We start from the raw sequence: 7,624 nt of genomic DNA, 5'->3' as shown, positions 1-7,624 counted from the left end.
TTCTCACTCTTCTTAATTTTGTTAAGGTATTTCTTAAATTCTTGTCTGCACTTTCTCTTTCTTCTCCTCTTCATTCTTTTTAACCCTTTCCCCTTGACCCCACCCAATCCTCTGGAATACCCAACTTCCTAGTGCCTCATTTGGCCAAATTTTGCATTTCTATGAAATTATACTATTTGAGATCTCCCTTGGATCTACCAGGAATTTCAAATAATACATTTGTATACACTTGCATACCACCCGATGTATTTACTTATGAGTTTGTAAGCTAAATCTACCTTCCACATATAAGATAAAACACATATACGAAAGATTGTAAACCAAGATACAGTAAAGCCACCAACACAACCATGTTTATTGTAGCACTATTCACCATAGCCAAGCTAAGGAATCATCCCAGATGCCCCTCAATGAACAAATGGATCAAGAAAATGTGGTATATACACACAATGGAATTTTACTCATCCATTAGAAAGAATGATATTGTACCATTTGTAAAGAAATGTAAGGACTTAGAAAAAATATGTTAAGGGAAGTAAGGCAGGCCTAGAGAAACGAAGAATCTCGTGGTGTTATTTTTATTTTGAGATGGTAGTACATATAGTGTAGGGTACTAGAAATGGGTAATTTTCTTATCACCTTTGATAACCAAATTGTGTCATGGAAAGAAGGAAATACAGGTGGTAGATGGAAAAAGTTAAATGATAAGTCTGATCCAGAATTTGAAGGGTACATATCAATGTGAAGTCATCAAACACTTTGAAAATAAAATGCATGTATCCTATCTCTGTCTACTGCAAAGCTCTGATAGACTCATTGGCCACAGGTAGTGCATATAGATCTTGTCTCCAACTTCCATTACTGCTGAAAGAAACTAGGCAAATGTGCCAGGTCAGGTCTACAGCAGGATATACATAAAATTAATATGGAACATCTTGTCACAAAAAAGGAGGAAGTCTTTTGAATATTATTTGGGAATAGCCAAAAATTTTCAAGAAACCTGGGCACAAATGGCTCACACCTGTAATTCTAGCTACTTAGGGAGCTAAGATCTAAAGACTAGATTTCAAAGTTACCCATGCAGCAAATTCTGGGAGACTCTTATTACCAATTAACCAGCCAAAGCAAAAAATGGAGCCTTGTGTCTTAAGTAGTAGATCTTCAACTTGATCATGCCCTGAGTTCAGGTTCCAATACTCACACACACACACACACACACGCACACACACACACACACACACACACACACACAATTCAAGAGCCAATTAGAGGAAGTTTGCCCTTCTTACTGGACTATAGTGAAGGGATCTTGATCATAAATTAGGAAGATTGGAAGATACATTGTATTTAAAGTTTTTGAACATATAATAATATAAGAATAAAAAGAGCAAGCTAAAAGGTATATCAGTAAAGGATGCTAGGAAAACAACTTATTTTAAAACATGGTAAATAAAACTTTCAAAAATGTTTACGATGACTTCATATTAAAAAACAAAAAACAGGGCTGGGAAGGTGGCTCAGTGGTAGAGCGCTTGCTTTGCATGCATAAGGCCCTGAGTTCGATTCCTCAGCACCACATAAGCAGGGGGGGAAAAAAAGCCAGAAGGGGCACTGTGGCTCACAAGTGGTAGAGTGCTAGCCTTGAGCTGAAGAGCTGAGGGACAGTGCCCAGGCCAGAGTTCATACCCCACGACCGGACCCCCCCCCAAAAAAATAAATAAAAAACAAACTGTAACCTGGGTACCCAGGCAATTGAAAAGGCAATTTTTCTTAGAAGATTACTTCAGCTATTAGATGATGAAGTAATGTGTTTTCATTAAATATACAGCATTCTCAGCTCTGAAATTAAGTGGAGCTCTAAAATTAAGTGTTGACCACCCAAGTGTCTGCTTGTATCATACAGTGAACCAGACCTTGTCAATAATGTATTCCTAGAACAGGGTAAGGGATTATAGAACAAAACTAAATCTGATCCAGCTTCAAAATCAAGTGCCAATTTATAGGAAATATAGAGAATATATTTAGAAAAAAACAACAACAGACCAATTAACACAATAGGGAGGCAGCCAACATGACCCAGCTTGTGAGAAGCTGTAAGACAAACCCAATTTCATCAGTAAATTAATTGCAAAGAAAAACAAAAGGAGACATAGAGGATGAACCTATACATTAAGTGTTACTCAAGATACCTCAACTAATCACCGTAAAAGAACGTTTTTGGATTGGGTTTCAAACAAGAGTAATGAGTTTGCTGATTAACAATTTGTAAAATTTGATACTCCCTGGGTGTTTGTTGACATTAACAAATTAGTGCAGTGTTCTTAACTACTCTAAATGATTTTTTTTGTAATAACAAAGATCTCAGGTAAGATTTAGAGATGAAATCATATGCTGTCTAAAGTACTTTGAAGTCTACAATATTTTGATTTAAAATCTCTAGAGTCAGAAGTAGAAGGGAGTAAGACCAAATAGGATAGAACATGAGTTAACCATAACCAGCCAGAAATATGAGGGCTCAGAGTGAATAGTGTCTCCCCCCCTCTCTCCTTTTCTCTCTATCTCTCTCTCTTACACACACATGCATATACATACTACAGGGGTTTAAAATCAAGTCAAGAGGGCTATTTCTTAGATTATGCCCTATTGCTTGAGTTATTTCTGAGATAGTATTCTCCTTTTAGCCTGTGCCATCCTAGATCATAATCTTTTTATCTACACCCCCATAGCTAGGATGACAGACAGGTGCCACCACATTTAGTCATTTTAGTTGGAAAAAATCTCACAATTGTTTTTTTTTTCTATTTTTGCTAGCATGAAAACATGAACCTCAAGTTTTCAGTCTCTTGCTAACTGGGTTGACAAGATTGAAAACTTGATTTTCAGAACTTAAGTACAACTCATAATTTGGGTAGATACAAAATTTAACACAGAAGAGAAGAAGACAGCCTACAGTGATAAGTGTTTACACGTGTACTTAATCCCAGATAACACGAATCACATGGATTACCCATTGATAATTGTTCAGATGGTGAGGATTTTTTAAAATTTAATTTTATTGCCATGGTGATGTACAGAGGGGTTACAGTTACATAGGTAAAGTGAGTACTGTTGAGGGTTTTAGGAATTAAAAGTAATACAATTATTCGTCCTAACTTTGACAGATAAAAAGAGAGGGAAAAGATCCCAAAAGTATTCATTGAGTCATCTTGCTTAGGCTTGCAAGATTATCAGACCTAGGTTTATCTTGAAAGAATTTCACAAAAGAGACTTAATTCTGAAGTAAAAGAGATTTCAGTTTCAATTATTAGATAGGCCACTTACTAGCTGGAGGGGATTACATGCCATTGATCCTGATTCATTACTACTGTCAAATCTCTGCTCTTTTTTGCTTCGGTGCTAGGAATCAAAACCATGGCCTTGAACAAAAACTCTACATTTGAACTATATCCCTAGCCTTTAGCCTTTAGGGACAGTCTCTTACTATGTAGCCTAGTCTTGCTTAAATTTGAAATCCTTCTGCTTCAACCTCTGTACTGCTGGGATCATCTCCCTCCATTTGTTACAACCAATGAGCCCACATTGAATTTGTTATTATTGAAAGCCGATGGCTTACATTACAGCCCACTCTTAGGGTTGTATATGCTATGAGTTTGGAAAATATATAATAATGTGTTTCCACCATTGTGTTAGCATAAAGAATGCCTTCACTGTTCTAACCATTCTCAAGCATAGTTGTGCCTTTTTCTTTCAGTTCTCTCATGATGTTATATGATCATGAATGCTTGTTCCTTTTCAATTAGTTTCTTGATAGTAAGGACGCATGTCCATAATCTTTTTTAAAGGCTTCTGGAATTTTTATTTTATGTACAAATATGGTCTTTCATTGGGCTTGATGTATTGGATAGTCCATTCAAGGATGATCACTTAGTCCAACGTAATGAAGCCGATGCCGTTCGCATACTGGCGGAAATAGTGCAGGCACACGTTGGGCCCATACGTCTGGATCAGACCATGGAGATTAGAGCTCATGCGGCAAGAGCGAGATCCCTGGGCGAATTTTCGGGGTGACGCCACTAGAGCTGCTAGTGACCCATCTTGCTGCCACAGGTCCAACGAGGAAAAAGGCCATAATTTTCTTTTTCAGTCTTGGGTCTTGAACTCAGGGCTCGGGCACTACCCTTGAGCTTTTTATGCTCAAGGCTAGCCCTCTACCACTGAGTCACAGATCCACTTCTGTTTTATTATTTATTTATTTTCTTGTTTATTTTTGGTAGTTAATTGCAGATCAGAGTCTAATGGCCTTTCCTGTCCTAGGCTGTTTTGAACTGCGATGCTCAGATCTCAACCTCCTGACTACTAGTCAAGATTACAGGGGCAAGCCACCAGCATCTGGCCATCATGTGCATAATTTTCTTACTAACCAATTTACTACAGTAACAAATCAATAGTGAGTTTTTAATATCATGTTATTGGGAATTTGTACATATTAGATGGCTATTTCCTATCCGTATAAGAACTCAGTTATGATTAACTGCTATTAACAGCAGTATTATCCCCCCACCAGAAACAACTGATATTTTTGAGAGCTAGTCATTAAAATCCACTTACTATCCATGTCAATTTCCACCAGTCACTTCAGATTTATATCTTGATTTCATGAGATCTGATTCAATATAGCTTTCAAATTTTAAAGGGTCAAAAACTTATGCCTAATTTAAGAAAAACAAAAATGGTTGTAAATGCAAACTTGGTTCAGGGTCTTGGACCGGGCCCCTTATATGTAAGCCCTCAATGATACACAGCACCCCTTCTCTGATAGGTATAAAATTACCTTCACAGAAAAACAATATGAGATTTTTGGGGGTGGGGGAGGTCCAGTTGTGGGACCTGAACTCTGGGCCTGGGTGCTGTCCCTCAGCTCTTCAGCTCAAGGCTAGCACTCTACCACTTGAGCCACAGTGCCACTTCCGGCTTTTTTCTTTTTGCTTATGTGGTGCTGAGGAATTGAACCCAGGGCCTCATGCATGCAAGGCAAGTGCTCTACCACTGAGCCACCTTCCCAGCCCAATATGAGATGTTTTGTACAGTTCTTACAGTGTTCGAATATATGACATAATCCTGTGCACTGAAGGAACACTTTATTTTGAGAGGAAGAAGTCCTGGGAGGGAGGGACACTCTAAAACCTATCCATTACTTTTGTTCCTGACCTACGTGGAATTTCTTCACTTCCAAATACATAGCAAATCGAACCTACTTCTAATTTTAATTGGTGAACTTGTTTGTCTCCTGCTAATGAAGAATGAGAACATTTTTGACCTATTATGTTTCTTCTGTTCTTTAGAAGTCAGGAAACTGAATCACAAAAGGATTCCATTGATGGAGCTCTTCTCAGCCCAAGTTCTGAAACTTCCTTGTCCTCTCTCCTCCGTTTACATAGCTCGGATTCCTGACTTACTCTTTCTTAAAACCTTTCCAGTTTCACAGCATCTTTGTTTATCTATGAAACACCAAAGATTTCTTACTATCAGTAACCAAGTTCTGAATTATTCACAGAGGAACCTAGCAGCTAAGAAAAGTACAAGAAGAGATGGGAAAAAAAAACAGCTCTTTAGAGATGGTAAATAAAGACAGAGTTATTGAACTTTCATCCCTCCGATCTAAATCTCTATCCACTTAGCAAAATTCAGAAATAACTCCTTTCTCCTTCTTGTGGTGGGAAGATGTAGGGTCAGTATTGACAGGTAGCTGGTGAGGTTAGTCTGTCTGCTGTGATCCTTGTAAGGTCTGAGAAGAAGAGAAAGCTGCAACCTCCCTGGATTTGGAGAAAAGCTGAAACTGGCTCACAGAAAGCTGGGTTAGGCCGAGTTAGGTCACATAGGCAGAAAAAAAAAAAATAACTCCCAAGACAAAGAAGAAATCAGAAACAGGCCATTCAAACAAAAATGCGAGCACTGAGGAATGGAAGGGAAACATTGCAAGGCACAGAAGAAGAAATGGTCTTGTTGAGGCTGAAGCCAATGATTTATGCATTGTCATCTGTCCTATGATGAATGGAGAGCTTGGATGCATATAAAGAAAGAGTGCAGGACACTCAAGAGGAGACAGCAGTCCATATGATTTTAGGAGGCCACTCTGGTACTACTCTTGAAAGATATTAATTCCAGCATGCACACAAACTCTGAAACACTTTCAGATGTACTTACTTTATCGGGGTGTTGGAACAACACTATGATCTTTTGCAAAGTCTTCTTTAGATTTCTGTTATAAATCCAGTTTAACGGCTAGTGTTCTGCACAGCTTGCTCGGCTTCTTATACACTTGTGGAATTCTGTGCTTTCAATAATAATTTCACATCTGCCTTGCTGCCATGATTATTTTATAAGTATCTTGACAACAAAGGCTATTCCTGATATTTAGTGTATTTCCCATTCCCTATTTCTGATATTAGGTGTGGTGTAAGTAAATATTTTCTCTCTCCCTCCTTCCCCTCTCTCTGTATGCATATATGGACATCTATATGTATAAATATACACACATACAGCATTACATTTGTTTTATTTTATGCAATGTTTTTAGAAATCACCTTGACATTTATTCTCATTACACACCAGAATTCTGCAATAGAATAATTATATGGGTATCTATGACCTTTTCCCCAGGCATTAGAAAGATAAAGACACTCATCTCTGGTTATTCAGACACCAATAGGTCTGGAACAAGGACTCCGGCTTGAGTGTTCTTTGCTTTGTGCCACAAGAGTCTCAATGAGGCCATTGGGATGGAAATATATTCAAGTTCTCAACCTGAATCACTGTGGACAACTAAAGCCTGTGCTAACATCAGTCAATCCCACCCAACTATCTATTCATTCAAATGCTCAGTGGAAACTCAAGTTAACAACTTTTGTGTGCCCTGTGGAGTGGTAACTACTAAAATGGATATTTACTTGCAAAGTTGAGTGGCAAGTTTGGTATTTCGGAGTGTATCTCATTGACTTGGGTATAGGGGTAGAAAGAATCAACTTGAAAAGTCTACTGCCAGCATGCAGGACTCCACGTTAAGGGAAGTGAGTGATGAGATGCAGATGTTATTGCCACTGAATTAAACCAGCACTGGGCTGGCTGCCTTCTAATATCAGCAACAGGGCTCAGAGAAACTGGCTCCCAGCATCTTTGTGACTGCTCCTAGGACAAAGGATTGTCCCAATAACTACTTGTGCTGCAGCTGCTGAGGCCAGCTGTGATTTTGTTTTTCAGCTTTTTCTTTGGAGGGGCCTTAGTAACAGGAAGAATGTAGGAAGACCCCGAAGTTCAGTGGAATAGATGTTAAAAACTAGTTGACTGGGTGTACCTGCTGTGAATCAACAGACTACTCAAAACAATGAAGATTGTGGAGGCGTCTCTTCTCTGAGTGAGACTTCAAGTTTCAGAGAAAAGAATTTGGTAATGAGTACATTTTCTATCATGCACTGTTACCTCCTCCTTTGTTTATCCCTTAACATCCCCACCTCCCCCACCCCTCCTCCAAGAAGTTGTAAAGTTCATTTTCGACATAGTGTCTTCTACATCTCATCGTTACAATGGAAATGTGCTCATTACCTTACTCATGTAACTGTAACCCCTC

The 7,624-nt window shown here is 38.6% G+C and overlaps 1 pseudogene; it reads right to left on the bottom strand.

The window, feature by feature from the left end:
• Nucleotides 1–3,840: 3,840 nt before the first annotated feature.
• On the bottom strand, nt 3,841–4,094 carry LOC122103451 (annotated as a pseudogene).
• Nucleotides 4,095–7,624: the final 3,530 nt, after the last annotated feature.

This window comes from Dipodomys spectabilis, unplaced genomic scaffold, assembly GCF_019054845.1.
Source record: "Dipodomys spectabilis isolate Male_0828 unplaced genomic scaffold, ASM1905484v1 ptg000018l, whole genome shotgun sequence".
Lineage (NCBI taxonomy): Eukaryota > Metazoa > Chordata > Mammalia > Rodentia > Heteromyidae > Dipodomys > Dipodomys spectabilis.
Note: the sequence above shows the minus strand (reverse complement) of the source record. Positions and strands in the feature narration are given on the sequence as shown.